Source organism: Cottoperca gobio, chromosome 8 (assembly GCF_900634415.1).
Source record: "Cottoperca gobio chromosome 8, fCotGob3.1, whole genome shotgun sequence".
Classification (NCBI taxonomy): Eukaryota; Metazoa; Chordata; class Actinopteri; order Perciformes; family Bovichtidae; genus Cottoperca; species Cottoperca gobio.
In genome coordinates, this window is record NC_041362.1 from 8,758,765 (window position 1) to 8,776,303 (window position 17,539).

The following is a 17,539-nucleotide window of genomic DNA, read 5'->3' on the forward strand; positions in this document are numbered from 1 at the left end:
CATGATGTGCTTTCCTCAATGGAAAATGCCTTTTTTTGTATAAAACTGAGCATCTAGTCCAGGGGTGGGGAACCGTATACGGCCCGCAAGAGCATTTGCATAAACGCACGCAAAAAATCCACTAGAAAAAAAAACTAGACGACAATAGAATCAATCTGGCGACTGCCAAGGTCAGGGTCCTTGAACACAACACGAGCGGAACGTGTCATCACGTGGTCACGTCATGTCAAGAAACTTCAATATTAAACGAGACTGTCATTGACATCAGTGAACGCAGCATGGCGAGTGTAAAACAGAGAAAGGTGGATGCGGAATGTCGCACTTTCCAGGAGAAATGGACGAACAATTATTTCTTTGTGGAAGTAAAAGGCCAGTGTGTCTAGTTTGTGCGGATGTACTTGCGGTGATTAAAAATAATCTCAAACGTCATTACAGCACGTTTGGATAAAGTTAACGCTCTTCGGTGGAGTTTGGTCCAACAAGCAGCTCTCTCCAGAGCATAACATAACAACATGGACAGATAGAGCGGTAGACAACCACACCAAGAACAGACTATTCCACCACTGCTGTGCAATTATCACTGCCATGTGCAATACTCACTTTATTTTCTATCAACCACTTGATACTTATATTATTTTTTATTCTATTTAATTAGTGTGTACTGCTTTTTACTTCATATGTTCTTTTGCTGGGACAAGATAAATGTCCCCGTTGTGGGACTAATACAGGATTGTTTTCTGATGAAACAGAAAGATACATGGATAAAAAAGTTGCTTTTTTGCACATCATAAAAGAAAGGTGAAATGAAAGGCCTGTGTCTTAAAAACAATTGCAGAGGTTATGAGTTCAATAATTAATATGGCCCACGAAGGATGTTGTAAAAAAAAAAATGGCCCTTGATAGGAAAAAGGTTCCCCACCCCTGATCTAGTCCAAGTGGAGCCTGCCGCAAAACTCACCTTGGGCACAGAAATAAAACTTAATAAAACCACATTTTGTATGAGATTGTTATGGTAAGATGAGAGCATGTTTGAGGAGCCCAGAAATATGTCTAGCATTTCCCAAATAATAAGAAGAAGCAAAGGCAAGACAGGGTTATGTGTCAGGTACTGAGTTACATTTACATTGTAAGAAGCTCCTGCTGTTCTCACTGACTTTTGTTTTGGGAAAAAAAAAAGGCTCTGCGATAAAGGGAAAGGAACTGGATGCAAGCCAGAGTTGATAATATGTGCATTGTGTTTGTAGGGAAACAATTTGGAGCACTGTCACAAGGCTGGGAGACAAATACTCTAATGTTACAGAATGGCTCCTGCTGTGCTCTAATACCAGTGTCTTGTGGACATGTTTGCTATCCGGTGCCAGCGAGTTATAACTGAATCATGAGGCTGGCTAATGTTCCTTATTTGAGATACATGTGTGCATTTTTCTTTTGCAAACAATCCTGCAAGGGATACATTTCTCGACTTGTCTTTACACAATATATTAAACCCTGTATTCTACACCTGCATCAAGAACAACAAGCTGAAATTAAGTTTAAGTTCTCGCCTTGCCCAAAAATGATTTCTTGTCAAGGACTATTAATGATCAACACGACAAGATATGGAAGCTGTTGTTGATGTTAGATCATATATCCCCATCACTCAAACCTAATTAATTGGAGCCGAGTTGATCCTGCTTTGGCTTCCATTTTTTTTTATGGTTGAGTGTACAAATACATACCTGTACCTGTACACTCCTAACCTGTCACCCACTGCCCTGCAACAGCGACTGCTAAGCTAGGAGGATGCTAATCATGCTGCTACCCTTCAGCACTTCCTCAACTGTTCCTAGAATTTGCACTTCACCTCATCTGCCTGGGGTTGAGTCTCTGCACCAGACACCACACAGAGGAAAGGATTGTAGGTGGTGCTAAAAAAACCACCTACCTTTCTGACCTTTGGCATGCGTGTCTAAATGTGACTGAGGAGGACTTAGCAGACCTGTCAGGTTCCCACCCAGGTTCTGCCTCTCCACTCTGATTGTCTTGTGTGTGTGTGTGTGTGTGTGTGTGTGTGTGTGTGTGTGTGTGTGTGTGCGTGTGCGTGTGCGTGTGTGTGTGTGTGGGCGCGCATGTTTGGCCTTAAAAGCGCTGACTCTGACTGTTCTTTAAAAACACCAAAGTGTTTGCCATCTTTATACTTTCTTTTAAGGGTTCAGTCATAAATGTCACTAAATTGTTGTTCTGTAAGATTTCCAAAACAATTGAAAGTGTAGAGTTTTCATTCTTGGAGGAGTTTGGATTTTGTAACATAAATCAGACAACGGAGTATCAGTTTACATCAAGGCTGAGAAATTCCATGAACTTTTACAACATGAAACTCTCCAAAAGAGAGAAAACTGTTGCTGCCTGGCACACAGCAAAGAGTGTTATATAATACAATTAAATACTGTTCTCTCTTCTCTTTGTCCCCTTGTCTTTTTTTCCAGTTTCCTTTCTCTCACACTGTTCTTTCTTACTTTCTCTCGAGCTTTCTTGCATCTCCCTTCATTCATTCTCTTCTCCCTGATGTACTTTGTTATCTGTCGGCCTTTGGCTGTGAATAGATAATGACTGTGCAAGAGGTTTTGTTTACCATGGATACCAAAGGATTAGAGTGATTACTACTGGTGCCAGTGTTGTAACAAGCCGAGGAAGCCTTCCACGTTGTATGGAGGTGCTGACAGTTATCCTATACAAGATTAGAGAACTTGGATTATGGGTTGTTTTTCTCCACCTGGTGATGAGAGACTAGAAGAAAAGGCTGAAAGTTACCCCGAGGAGCAAAGCTGTCCTGGGTGAAAGTTAACCACCAGCCTCCATATTTGTATAAAACATTGATCTTGATCATTCTTCAGAGTTTTGTTAGCAGTAGCCAATGATACGCAGTCTTAGTGGTGGAAATGACGTCACTTTTTACCTTGACCTTTCACCTTCGTATTCCCTGATGCATGTGGTGGTCCACAGAGGAAGATGGTTCCTCTGCCTCCAACTAAGCTCTCGTGTGGTCAGGGCCCGAGCCGGTGTTCAGTTTCACAGCGCCTCTCCTCTTGGCCCCAGCACAAATACACAACACCCTCTCCAATTGCACTTGATAATATTTATCCTCAATTATAATTCCGCAGATATGGATTCTTGAGTGGAGTACAGTGGCAGCAGACAAAGCAGAGTGGCCTTGAGCCTCCAACTGCGGCATGTTGAGGTGGGTTTCTGCGTGAACTCCAGACAATTCATGTTCTCTTCAGCAGTGGGGCAAAAATAAGCAACGTAGCCATTAAGAGCTCCAATGCAATAGAGAAACATGTGGTTGTATATTTGTCCTTGTGTTGAGTGCATGCATTGCTATAGTGAAATACGAAACCAGCTAGAATCCACACTAAGTGTCACACATTAGGGGTGGTCACAGTTCAAATAAGCTTCTCTTGAGCCGAAGTCTCGTCTGCATTAACCCCCCAAACCAGGCAATGTCAAAGATAAGTGTGTTAATGACTTCAGTTGAACAGAACGCCATAAACCATGAAGTTGTAAATCGGTCAAACTAGCATGAGGTATGAGAAACACGCATGAACAGAGAGACTCTCCTCAGTCTCAGCTATAATTACATGATTAATAATGAGCAGATGAATAATAATTTCCTGAATGGAAACAACACTGTCAGTTTGAATGCAGATGAATGTTCAAAGGAGTTTGAGGGCAGAAGGGAATCTCAAAGTTGTAAAAATGAACATTTGTGTGGAAGTGAAGAGAGATTTAAATGAAGCATTAGTCACCAGGTTTCCAAGATTATCTGGTCAAAATGTCCAAAAGTAATGTTAAACCCTGCAAGAATGTTATTTTTGGTCACTTGGGGACAGCTGTGAACTCAACATATATTATCACCTTTTAAGTTTAAAAGGCGAACGTTATTGTTCTCCAAAAAACTCCTCAGGAAAATATCTGGCTATTTGGCTGCTAAATAAAAAGCAGAGCAGTGAAAGTAAACCGAAAACAGTGAAGTTGCTGCACGGAAAACCAAATCAATGAGCTGAAAGAGGGGAACTTCACAGTCAGGTGATTAAAGATTGTTGATACGAGTCATGTGATCCATCCAGCCGCTATCAGGTTTAGCATTAGCTAAATATGCTACATTAAACTCAGTGACCCGAATACCATGTTAGCTAGCAGCTCTTTACTACAGCACATGACGTAAGACTTACCTATGACTGTGAACGAGACCAAAACATGTATTTTATGTGGAAATCTGATCTCTGTTGAACATAAAGAGCAATATTTAACTTCAATCAGAGAGTACATACATACCATTACCTTTGGGCCTTTTTGCCTCAAACTGTGGCACCCCATATGTCTTGAGATCATCCGTCTCATTTCTGGTCAGCCAGCATCCAGTATAAGCTGGAGCTCTTATTGAGGATCAGCATGTGATTTGTTGGTTGTCTTGGCTATTAGAGATGGCTTCAGAGGATTGAGGATTTTCTAGCAGGGGAAGTAGATGGAAATAATGAGGGGAAGGAGCGGCTGCCAGCCCCTGCTTTTTTAACCTGCGCACACATAGAGAGATCTGTGTGTAATATTGTTGTTACTGGCAGCGCCTATTTTGGACAAGTCAGCACTACCCTGTGATGCCCAGGAACGACATGTATGTCATTTCCTGCCAGGGGCAGTCATTTGGTTATTACTGCTGCTCACTGGCAGCCCGCTCATGTTCTGTCTCTGATTTCCAAAATGAAACATGTATATTTTTCTTTTGTTGACAGCAGCAATATTTCCAGGCAAATCAAGATCGAAAAGGTTTGGGGTTTTAGAAAACTTCAGTTTATAATGAAACGTATGAAATGTTTAAAGCGGACCATTTATAAATATGCTCCTGAAGTGCTCGTGGCTTTGAAAAATAGCCTGTTTACTCTACCTTGTAATGCCCCTGTAGGTTGGATTTCCAAACTGTATACATAACACATGCACAAACAATACAGACTAATTACAATGTATCTTGAGTTACATGCTGTTTAGCTGGTGATAACAGGAAGGTCACATGTAATTACATGTTATTAATGAGCATACTGACTAAAATGAATGTTGTTTGAACCTATCGAAAGTAAATCAGCTCCACTATTCTTTCCAAATGTGATTTGTAGAATTCATTGGCCTGATAGGGCCACTGTGTGATTACATTACATCCGACCATTAGAGAGACAGAAATATAGTTTATGGGAATTATGCGGCTCATTGAGAGATCATTGTTCTGTTAATGTGATGTTTTTATCTTGTGTAGTGAGACCAAAGACAATTTTCCTGCCTCGGCCGGACAATAAAGTTTATTCTATTCTATTCTCACTGGACGAATCCTTTGAAGGAAATTTAGTTCTGAATTTAGATTGTAACAAGGCTATGCAATTTTGTAAAGCAAAAGTGACAATTTTATAGATTCTGATGGTTTAAACCTTATGCCAAATTCAATAATAAAGCCTTTGATCAGCCATGACACAACAAAGTAATTAAAAAAGATCAGACGCAGAGTTTGACATCCACTAAATAACGTGTACGCCTCGACTCATTCCACCCAGTTTAATGACAACTTATTTCATTATTAAGAAAAAAGGCAAAACAAAGGGGACTGACACAAAAAAAAAGAGGCATGAAGTTTTTAAGAGGTTCACCCTCACAGGGCCTCACAGCTGAGCATCAGTATTCCACAGCCATCAGATAGTTGGCTTGGTTGATAGCACAGGCGGGGATGTGGGCTGTTAGCCAACAAAGGACTAATGGCTGAATTACTGGCCACAAGCAGCTGGGCTCATCAACCAATAGACACACTGAGGGTAGATGTGTTTGCACTCTTTGCACTTTTAAAATCATGATGATGGAAGAAGTGAGCTGGCGAAAGTACACTCTCTGTGCTGTAACATTACGTGGTGTGAGAGGAGACATTCTGACACGGTGATACAGCGAGGGAGCAGCCCTGAGATGTCAGAATACACTCAAACTGTTCAGAAACGGGAGGACGGATCATGCTAGCCTCTTGACCTCAGGGTCTCAGGCTCAGCTGAGAGGCTCTACAGGATATTAGCCATGAGCTCATGAAAAGATACCATACATGAAGTTTGAGCACATATCATAAAGCCTCATACACTGGCAACAGGTTTCTTTTCAAGTGAAACTAAATTTTGCAACTTCTGCCTCTTGATTTTTAGTTTTTCATTGGTTGCTAAAGCTACAGCTACTAGGTATTCTGTATTTGACAGACTAAAGTAGCAACACACTCACAGTTAAACAACTTTACCCAATTACACATCAGGCACACGTCATAGCTGTGAATGATTATCTCAAAGCAGACGGAAATGAAGGTCATATTGTAGTGTGTGTCTTTACCTCCCTTGACTAATTGAATAAACTTTATCAGTCGTGCCGGGGCTCTATGCAAACTGTTAAACTCCTCAAGGCGGAGAGGATGAGCAGTGTTGGAGGAGGCACAGGTGATAAACTAAGATGGCCTCTCGCCCACACAGACATCACACAGCTATCTCCTAACTGAGAGATAACCAAGGTCAGCTCAGCTTCTGGAAGACAATTTGTTGTTTGAGCAAAATGAGCAACGCTGAATGTGTGTTAAATGGGGATTGATTGTTGTGTGATTCCTTCAAGGCCATGCACACAGGTTAAAAACACACTTTTAAATCCACGCGCACCATACTGATTTTGAGAAATTGATTGACAGTTTGTCATTTCTCAGAAACAGACGATGCCCCATTTCTATGGAGGCCAAAATAGACTAGTGCCCCCTTGTGGCCGTGTGATCTGTTTGCTGATGGATGATCGACGTCAACATAATGCTGTATATTCCCAAAACATATAAAAAGAAATTGTCACAAAGATTGCTGTGAAAAGTTAAATATTGGTTTATGATGATGGTGTGTGAAATAAATAAATATTAATCTGATTTCATGCAATGTTTTAAGAGGTACTTAGGGTATAATTTACTGGGACAAAGGACAGAAAATGTGCAATACAATATATATACAAGATTCTGTAGTTATACCCCGATAACGTTGAATGTTATCAGTTGGAGTAATCCGATGGATCAGTGTATAATATATCGCCCGTCGATGTTTCGTGCACCACTTTGAAAACAAGTTTAAGATTCCACAGGGAGGAGACGAGCAGTTTGTCATTTTAAGGACATTTGGACACATCTGTAGATCCTTTTCAATCCTCTGGGTCAAACTAAGGACTCTGAGTCAGGCTTACTATGTCAGACCTTGACACTGGACCAAAATCTGGCCAGCCATGTAAATCTCTGACATACGTTATGCAGACAATCTCAAGAATAACATTAATAAATCTGGTAATGTTCAGGATGGAAGGGAAGGGAGGCTCTTTGGAGGGGGGGAAAATGAAACAAAAATCATATAAGTATTTCATTTCCTTTTGAAGTTGAAGTGGAGAAACCTCGGCGTGCGCCTGCTTTACATCACGGTGTGATGACTTTACCACACAGCCTTCGTTCCCCCCTTTGGACTCATCCATCTGTAGGTCTTTAGTGCAGATAAGCAGACAATGAGGGATCAGAGTTCATGCCAGAAAAGTGTTTAACATACCGTCTCCCTCACTGCAGAGCAAGAACTGCCATTTAATCACCTGTCGTGAGGAGAGACACAGAGAGATAAGGGCTGTGTCATTTCTCATGATTATAGGATTTGGGTCCACTATGATCTGTTTCTACCTTGCAAATATGTAAATCTATCTTTTGGAAAAAAAGAACCAACCTTATTATTTCAACAGATTTTTCTTCTGAGTTCAGAGGAACCTTTAGAGCTGTATACCTATCCGTGCCTATACATCTTCTCCCTGCACTCCTTATGATCTTTATTTATGATAACAGACAATGAATCTCCCCATTTCTTCACTGACAGGACCCATTCCTCCCAGCACATTAAATAAACACAGCTCTGTTAGGTTTCTGCAATACATATCAAAACAAACAAAGGGTAAATGTCTGGCTCTGTTATGAGCAGCAACAAAATGATTCTGTGGTTATTTTTTAAAAAGTTTTTGCGAATTGAAAAACATGCTTTTTTTTACAATCATCAGAGATCCTTTGAATTGTTATTTTTGTAAACACCAAATCTGAACATGTATAGCCTTAAATCAAACACACACCAAAGATATGAAAACATATCTCTGTGTCGCTTTTATTTTGTGTATAAACCTTCCTCGTTTGAGCCTTCTCATACTTTAAGTAATTTGTTTTTGTTTTTCTATGTGTGCAGAATCTATTAGGTAAAACTGAAAAAAATAAATAAAGAAGACTTTATGAAATAAAGCAAACTGCATGCCTCCTTTTCACTTACAACAACAATGTACTGGTTATAACCAGATGCAGTCTAACAGTTAATACATTAACTTACACACAGGCAGCACACACAAAAACACAGAACAACAGTAATTTGTGTCCTATTACGTGCACACACTTAGTTATTCCCTACCGGTGGCTCCTATTCCAGTAAGCGAGCTTCTATTAACAAACAAAAAAGACATTTTGTCTTGTTTTTTCAGACCCTTTGTCCAGTAATCAGCAGAGATGTGGAAAGGTTGTTGATACTAATGCTGTATGGCAGAGCCTTCCGACGCACCGCTGATGGACTGTTTGCTTGGACAGTTCTCCTGCGATTGAGAGGTGATGATGGCCAGAGGGAAGTTGTCAGTCAGAGTTGGCCGGTGCTGCCGGTGCTAACAGGTGTGAATGTGTCACCGTCTCCATGTATTTAGCTGAGCTGCATGGAAATGCACATGTTCAACAGCTGTAGGGAGAATGTGTGTATATGTGTATCCTTATAGTAGGATGGTGGGATTATTCTCTGAGGGGAGGAAGCCCTGTATCCCTCCTTCTATTTTCTGTGAGTCTGTCAGCGCTGCAGCTCCTCAGGGTCTCAATATAGCGAACCAATATGTCAGCTAAATTCTGCTCCTAAAAGTGAAGGTATTATAGTCTTGGTCTCCTGTCCAGAGAGCTACAGGAAAGCTTGTGTCACTCTGTACGTCCCCTATAAATAATATAAGTCAGTAAACTGTGACGGCGGCTGTGTTTGTCGGCTATTGGAAAAGCCAGCTTGACTTCCTCCGTGTCAGCCGCAAGGAGCTGTGGGTTTTCAGCGGATTTTTGTAATATGGCTAAAACGTGTGGTTTTGGAATGGCCAGCCATATTATCTACTGCACTGCTAAACTCACAGAAGCAGCAACTTGAGCTTTATTCTGCACAGATTGTGGTCCGTGGCCCTTAGCTCCTTTAGTCTAAAATAATGCAGAGCTATTTATGACTATAAATAACATTCAGGCTATATACTATATCGGCTACTGGTCTGAGGTATAAAAGAAAATAGGTTAGATACATGTAAGACTGATTTTCCCTCCATGCTGTATGACTTAATCATAACCCTTGACACAGCACAATTTGTCCTATGATTAGAAATGTGAATACTATTTTGTTCTCCAACGACACTATTGCGTAACACTCATGTTGCAGTCAGAGAGCGTTTTCTGGCCACTGGATCTGACACCAGCATGGACACAGTTACACTTACCGTAATAGCATTTGCACTGCCATGGAAACTGCCAGTGGTATATTGAGACGTCAGCCTTCCTAATCATCACATCATCTTGAGTAAGATGGAGGGCGCCAGGGGATGATGGCATGATGACTGCTGTCACTGCATGGGACAGCATGAGGTAATCTGCCCTCTCTGGAGAACTCCTCCCTGTGCGCTGCCCTGTAGGGCTCAGCAGGAGCCAGTAATATTCAGCGCAACTATGTTTTTGTCTTTTCTGCTTGTGTGTAAACCACTTTCATTCCTGCCCAGGCGTTACCGTTGGCATCCGCCAATTTATGACGTCAATCTTTGGTTTTCTCTTTGATACTATAAATGGCTCAATTGGTTTTTGCCAAGACTGTTGAAATTCATACGTTATGCTCTGTCACATCCAATACGAGACACACAAACTGCATAGTTTTGGTTGCTTATAATAAGTATGTTTGACAGAAGAAGACTTTTGGCCAGTTGCATAACATAGTGGCCGTCCAAAAGTCCAAACAGTAAATTGCATGGTGGATGGATTTACATTCTGTAAGCTCCCTAAAGACTGTATCTTCCAATCCCTTCTCTATAGCGTATCCTGTTGTTTTGTAACTTTTGAATAAGACACAGGTACAGAAAAGATCTTCTTGTGTATCAGATGTTCTAATCTTAATTTTTCCGTGGACCTTGAAATTCCAAAGGCTTTCACTGACAGAAAGTATTCGCTCCCCCCAAATAAAAACATCTGTTAAAGTTAACCTTGATGAAAGTATTGGCTGCACAATCAGCTATTGTTATTTCTCTTAGCTTTTCTATGGAGGAAATAATGATCTGTGCAAAGCAAACGCTTGTGCGCCCAGCAAAATAAATAATGGCATTGTTAAATCATCAATTAAACACCTCACAGAAACAAAACAAATGCAGAGAACATTATGATTGGGAATTAACCTCAATTGCTTTGTTCTTGTTATAGGAATGTGTGAGAGAGACAGACAAAAATTTAGGGAATTTGGCCTTGAGGCCAAACTATAACACCACAACCTCTTTACGTGCATCTACAGGCTGAAGAAGCCACACACTCACCTTTATCCTGCCTTCAAACCAACAGAAGAAACAATGCCTCCTCTTTTTTTGTAAAACACAAACACAAAGGCAACTCGAAAAGGCTTGACCTGGAGCATAATAAACATTGAAACAACATTTAAAGGACAATAAACAAAATATTTGACAATATTTGTAATCAGCATACATTCACATTGCATTTTCCAGCAATGGTCGGCTCTGTTTTTAGGTTGAAAGGTATAAATAAATGGAATTATATCGTCTTTATTAACAAACGCTCAGCACACAGTAGATTAATGGGCTTGTTTTGGACCTTTTGGATAATTTATTAGAAGCCACGTTAAAATAAATACATTGTTCATAAAGCCAAGTCGTGCCAATAAGTGTGTAAATACACAAAACCCTAAAATTTCTCTCTTTCCCTTTACAAAAGGTATGATAAAAAGTATGATAAAAAGTTTAGTCTCAGCTTTACTGCCTTGTTGTAAAATCAAATAGGTAATTTGTCTCTCCTGCAGTACCCTTACTGATCTAGTGATGGCAATCTGGCTCCATTCAAACAGGTACACTTACACGACTTGAAAAGTTTTTAAATAGGCCTCTGTCCCACCATGTTCAGTCAAGGAAAAGGAGAATTACAATAAGTTATTAAGATGTATTGACACCAGATGTGTCCTGCCCCTGTTCTCGAGCTGGGGCAAAAAAGTTCAAGCACTAATTGGCCATTTGACCAGTTAACATGGTTCATAAGAAGTCAATTGACACATGCACATATAAATACATACATGCATGTATGCACACATGCATTTCTGTAGCCGCACGCGTGCATGCTTCAATAACACACACTGATTTCATAGAGTAGCCACCATAATAACTGGAAGAATTGCAGAAAATAACTTATTTATGATTAATGCTGGAGTGAATACAATGCATTTATGCATTTAAGTTTTGCATAGAGGACCAAAATGATTTCAGTTGTGCTAACTTAAGTGATATTATTTAATTAAATAAAATGTAAAATAAAATGTTTCTTTTTATAATTTTTTATAATAATAATAATTTACTCCCATTTAGATACACACACTAAATATTAGAAACATATTTCAATAAAATGCATTCCAACACAACTCTACTGCAAACTACTGCACTTTTTTTTTTGCAAAGCTTTTAATTGGATTACATTAAATGGCACAATATTCCAAATTTCTGGTCACTGATAGTGTTTTGCCCCCCCCACACTTAGTTTAAGTGTGTGCGTGTGTGCGCGTGTGTGTGTGTGTGTGTGTGTGTGTGTGTGTGTGTGTGTGTGTGTGTGTGTGTGTGTAGGGGGGGGGTCAAAGGTTATCAGCAAGAGTCTTCTCTCTCACAGACATGATGGTTACCAAGGTCGCTCCTCAAACTGCCGTTTCTGGCTTTGATCACCACGGTGATTATATCTGTCAAAGTATCCTTTCACTGCTCAACTACCTTCTTCAAACTGTCAACAAAGACACTACCTTGTTCAAGACCAATAATTAAGCTGCAGTTGCAAACTGACAGAATATTGGACATGGTGTGTGTACAGCTGTAACGTTTTGGAACTGACAGTGTTGCTGGTAAACAGAACTTAACTGAACACGCTTTTACTGCTTTTACACACAAACCAGCACCTATACAAAGATGTCTTTGGTATTTGTGTTGGTGCTTTCTATGTTGTTTTGTGTTTTGTTTTCTGAGTATAATATAATATAATCCTTTGGGTAGCAGATTTGAAGACTAGCAGAAGTTGTAGATATCAGAAGAAAAAAAGAACAGCACAAAAAAAGTAGACTGAGTGATATGATTTACTGTAACTGTAGATATAGTTAAGTATTACACTAAGTATGCACATTTACACTATATCTGAAAGTATTACCAAAGGATTTTATTTGATTATAGGTCTTGTGGATTTCCTTAAACCCATTGAAGTGGCACAATTTAAAAATAAACTATTTAAACTACTGTTAAATACTGTAGGATCTGCTCATGTGCATGAACGCAACGTTCAGGACACTCAGCAGGACGTCTTTTTATTGCTCATAATATGGGCTAAAATCATTTGTTCAACAGTAGTTGAAAACCTCCTTAGCTCATAGTGGGCAGGAGGGGGCTGGACTTGGCCGGCGTTGAAACGGCAATGTGGGCCCAAGGTGCCATTAGTGGCTGTGAAGCAGCTGGAAGTGATTCCAAAAACATGGCGAGGAGGAGGCAGTTTAAAACCACATGGTTTCACTGGGTTTTCACACTGTTCTTGGCAATTTACAACTAATGGCTCCACGCAGCCTCGATATGACTTTGTTTGTGTTTGACAAGAAAGACAACAGTGATGAGCGAATTAAAGATGTGCGAGCGCGGTTTAATGCACAGCACGGCAGTATTGCTACTGTATCGTAGGTGTTAATGGGCTTACGGAGGGTATATGATCCCACATGGAGAGTGAAGGAAGGCCATCTGTTTCCTGTCTCTGACTCAGAGAGAGTTTGTTTTGGGTGTCCGAAAGTGCTACCCTGATTTTGTTGTAGATTTAGCACAAGCTAGATGTGGTTTTTGATATGTTTTGAGGGTCATTTTTGTGCGTAATGTTCACATACAACTGATAAAAGCAATAGTTTCTGACTAGTAAAGGAAATACCTTGATCATTCTAGATATTGAGAAAGGGATGAAAAAACATGGCTCCTTATATCTGTGGAGCTCCACAGATCTTATGTTCTTGTACCAGTGGAAAGCACCTAAACAGTCTCTCATTTCGAGGCTTTTGTGCTTGGCTGTCTCTCATACAGTAGAGTAGGTAGATAGGCCTGTTTAAAAAGCCCACCTGAATAAACTTCCTGTGCTATCTGCTCCAATTATGGGATTATCCCTCAGGAATTCTTATGAATACAGCAACACACAGAGAAACACACATATAACAGGCATACACACACATACACACACACACACACACACACACACACACACACACGCACACACACATGCACACGCACACACGGATGCACACGCACACGCACACGCACACGCACACGCACACACGGATGCACACGCACGGATGCAAACTCACACGCACACACGGATGCACGCACACACACAGTTTTGTTAGTAAGGTACTGAATTTGCAACATGTTTATAATATAAATAACTTCTAAAATTACATTTAAGTGCAATGAAAGTGTTTTTTATGAGAAATCATTCGGGTTGTTTGATTATTTTCTCATAATTTCTCATGCAGAACAACAACACGTCTACTAAATACAGTTTGTGTAAAGAAAAAAAAAGTTTGGACTCATCATTCAAACTACTATTTACAACCTTTGAGTGCAGTCAAAACTAAATGACCATTATTCGGTGTTAAATTCACCGGATCTAATAGGCTATGAGTTAGATTGATATTATCAGATGTGCAACGTTATTATCCAATCTAAAAAGAATATTTTCCTCTTAGTTTGGCCTAACACACAAACAGGCTCTCCACTGTAGAGTGAAGTGAGGGTGGTGCAATGTCAAACTAATCAGCTTGTTGTTTCCATCTCTTTGAAAATAAATGCTCCTAATAGCACGTAAATGTAGCATGTTTTGTTAATAGCTGAACTGGTCATTTCATGCACAGATCAAAGAATTTGTTCAGAATCTCTGTGATGTCTATCTTGCATGTTTGCACTCCATTTGCACAGAGTTGTGCGTTCAAACATTGTTTTCTGTAACTCAAGAGCTCAAAACCTCGCCAGCAACCGTGTCGCTAACTATAACTATCAGATCTTAGATTCCAAATACTTCAGTGATTTCAACTCAGGCCACTAGGTCTTTAAATTCACTGTGGAATTATCTCAACATATGCAAACATATGAAATCTATTGTTTTCTGAAATTGTAGCAATTTTATAGATTGCCTGAAGCGGACGAGGGCCCACACATGCACAACACAAATACACACAACACACACACACACACACACACACACACACACACACACACACACACACACACACACACACACACACACACACACACACCGATATGTTTCTGGTTCATTTCTTCCAGCCCCATGTCCGCTGTGAACACTTTTCTTTTCCTCTGAGTCTTTTAAGCATTAAAATGACTGTGATGCATTGCTTCAGGGGTGTCTCTCATGAGAACCAATGAACTTTTGTAGGAAAGCACTTGACTGTAAATGCTCTTTACAGTCAGTAACAAACAGCAGAAAATATCCACTTGATTTAAAACCGTATTTATTTCAGGGTTTAATATCTTAGTGGAGCTGAGACCTCCAACAGTGCCTGACTACTGACCTGTTGCATCATCTTGAAGGATGCTCCTCGAGTGAGCCTAATCCTCAGAGGCCTCTGCTGTAACCAGACCATATATTTCTCTCTCAGAAAAGCCACGCTGATTTACATTTATGGACCATGTCAGCCTTACTGTATACAGTCCCAGTGCATCAGTAAAAAAACAGACTTCTTCTCTAAATGTGCAAATGTTTGTATCTCTGGCTTCAATCCTTTTATTGTATCACTGTCAGCACATATGAGACAGAAAAGTAAAGAAGATCTTATTGTAACATACAAAGATATCCTTTTTAAGACTCAACATTTAAAACATACAATTATCCTTTTTACAGTAATAGCCATACATGTTGTATATGGTTGTATTTTGTTTGATTTGTCATATACTTGGATTTAATCTGTGATTTATTTAATCTAAATAATACACAATTCAAAATGTTATTTCATGTTTTTAAATTAAATACTTTCCAGGATGTCATATATTTTTAAAATGACTATGCAGCTTCATATGTGTTAGTTTTGTTGGTACATTATAAACGTTGTCCTTGTGGTAATGCGTGAGAGAATAGTACTTATTAATGAGGGTTTTCAAAATTGAGGGTTAGAGTTACTTAGTTCTACATTTATGTACTTACATCTGTCTGCCAGGAAATTAACCACTTTATATTTGAACCACTTGCAGAAATTGTGAACTTATGATCTCATTGTGTTTGCATGGCTGCAGTGTGTTTCTAAGCGCCAATGATGCAAGACAACTTAAAGTTAGACAACATGACTATTCCAGGGGACGGATTTTTGTTTGAACTTTCGGCCTGACTCAGAGATAAATGTGTAAGCATGACCCATAGAATCACAATTGCCCCCTTTATGGGAAATACGTCAGGTTGAAATGTGCCAGAATTTCCTCTTGTGTATTTACTGTATACCAATTTAGAGATCTGATGACTGAAGATGGGGTCTGGAGGGGCGGGAGTTGAGGTAGCAGTATAAGACATGTGTCTGTCATGCGGGCAGTTTCCTGGCCTTGACTAGTGTCTCCACCACCTGGGGATGATGGGATATTTACAGAGCGTGTGGGGCTGACGGAGTGAGACCAGAGGGCGGCCTGGCGCCCCAGCTCCTGCATCATGCACGCATGTGCAGGAACTTCTGTATTTTTAACATGTGATGTGTTTGGGGGAGCGTATGAACGTCCAAATATTTTCCTAACTGATTTTCTGTCAGCAGCTTTCTCCAAATTATGCATCTGATTCATTCTGTCATGGATGAAAAGGTCCTTTCAGTGTGAGCGCAGGCGAGTCCTGACCAACCTGAACTTGACACAAACACTAAATACTTTTTACTTTTCAAACTTCACTCATTTCTTTGTAATACTTTCAGAAGCTGATGATAAAGCTTCAGCCCTGGTTGGAAATAGAGTTGTTCAGTTGGATTTAGTGTCCAATACGCTTTAAATAGTAAAAGTCCTTGACTCCACTCTTTCTGGCATTAACGCAGATTTCTGATTGTTGAACACACACCAAGCCCCATTAATTTGATTGTTGTTGCTAGGCAGATCTCAAATATTTAAACATTGATTTATTCAGCCACATGAAAAATCTCCTTATACGATGTGTAGACTGTAAAGATGACAATCGCAGAGTAGTGCTTTATGGGTGTGTGAAGTGCAAGAGCCCGGCAGGGAGATATATTTCACTTTAATTTCCTCCACAGACGGCTGCTGCTGCCCTGGCAAAGCACACTCAAGGATGTTATTGCTCCACTTTCACAGTCCGATACTGTACACGATAAGAAAAATAGAGTCTCTTGGCCGATAGGGTACAGTGTAGGAATTTTATGAGCTGCTGAAAGTGGCACTTTAACAGATATTTTAACTTGTAACATCATATGTCAGAAAGTAATTGTGTTTATATTATACTGTAAAACCCAAACTGCTTATATGCTAAATGCAACTATTCGAAATATTATTTTCCTGGGAAGACTACAAGGTTTTTTGAGGGTAAGACTTTAACATGCTCTCAATACATTTTTTCATCTTTGCTGAGGGGAATCTCATGGGATGTCCTTGCAGGATGTTTAGGGTCTCTGTGTGATTTGACAATTAATGATGCTTTCAGCCGCCTACATTCCTCCGTTAAAGGAGAATATGAGGGGTCACAGCCTAATGCCTCCTCCACGGATGACTGAAGCTTCGATTTACACAACAGGCCAACCTTTCAGAAGCTACAGGAAGACAGGTCGGATTTGCCCTGAACAAATGCAATATCATTTTGTTTTCAGTCATCCCAGCTATTTTTAGTTTTGCAATTGCAACATTTCTCTTTTTTTGTATACATAAATTGACAATTTAAATATTTCCTACCAGGTGCAATATTATTATTTTTTTACTTTAAAAGCTCTTTGGATATTGGCACAATGGTTGCATTCACACTTGATAGCTCCAATTTCCACCCAAGTTGTTCCCAGGCAAAAGGAAACAAACAATATATTGTGTTTCCTCCTGAGAAAAACTTTACAAGCGACCGTTACGGATTCTGTTGACCTGGAAATCTGTTTTCTTTTTTTTCAATAGAAAATAGGTGCTGGGAAAATGATCGCAT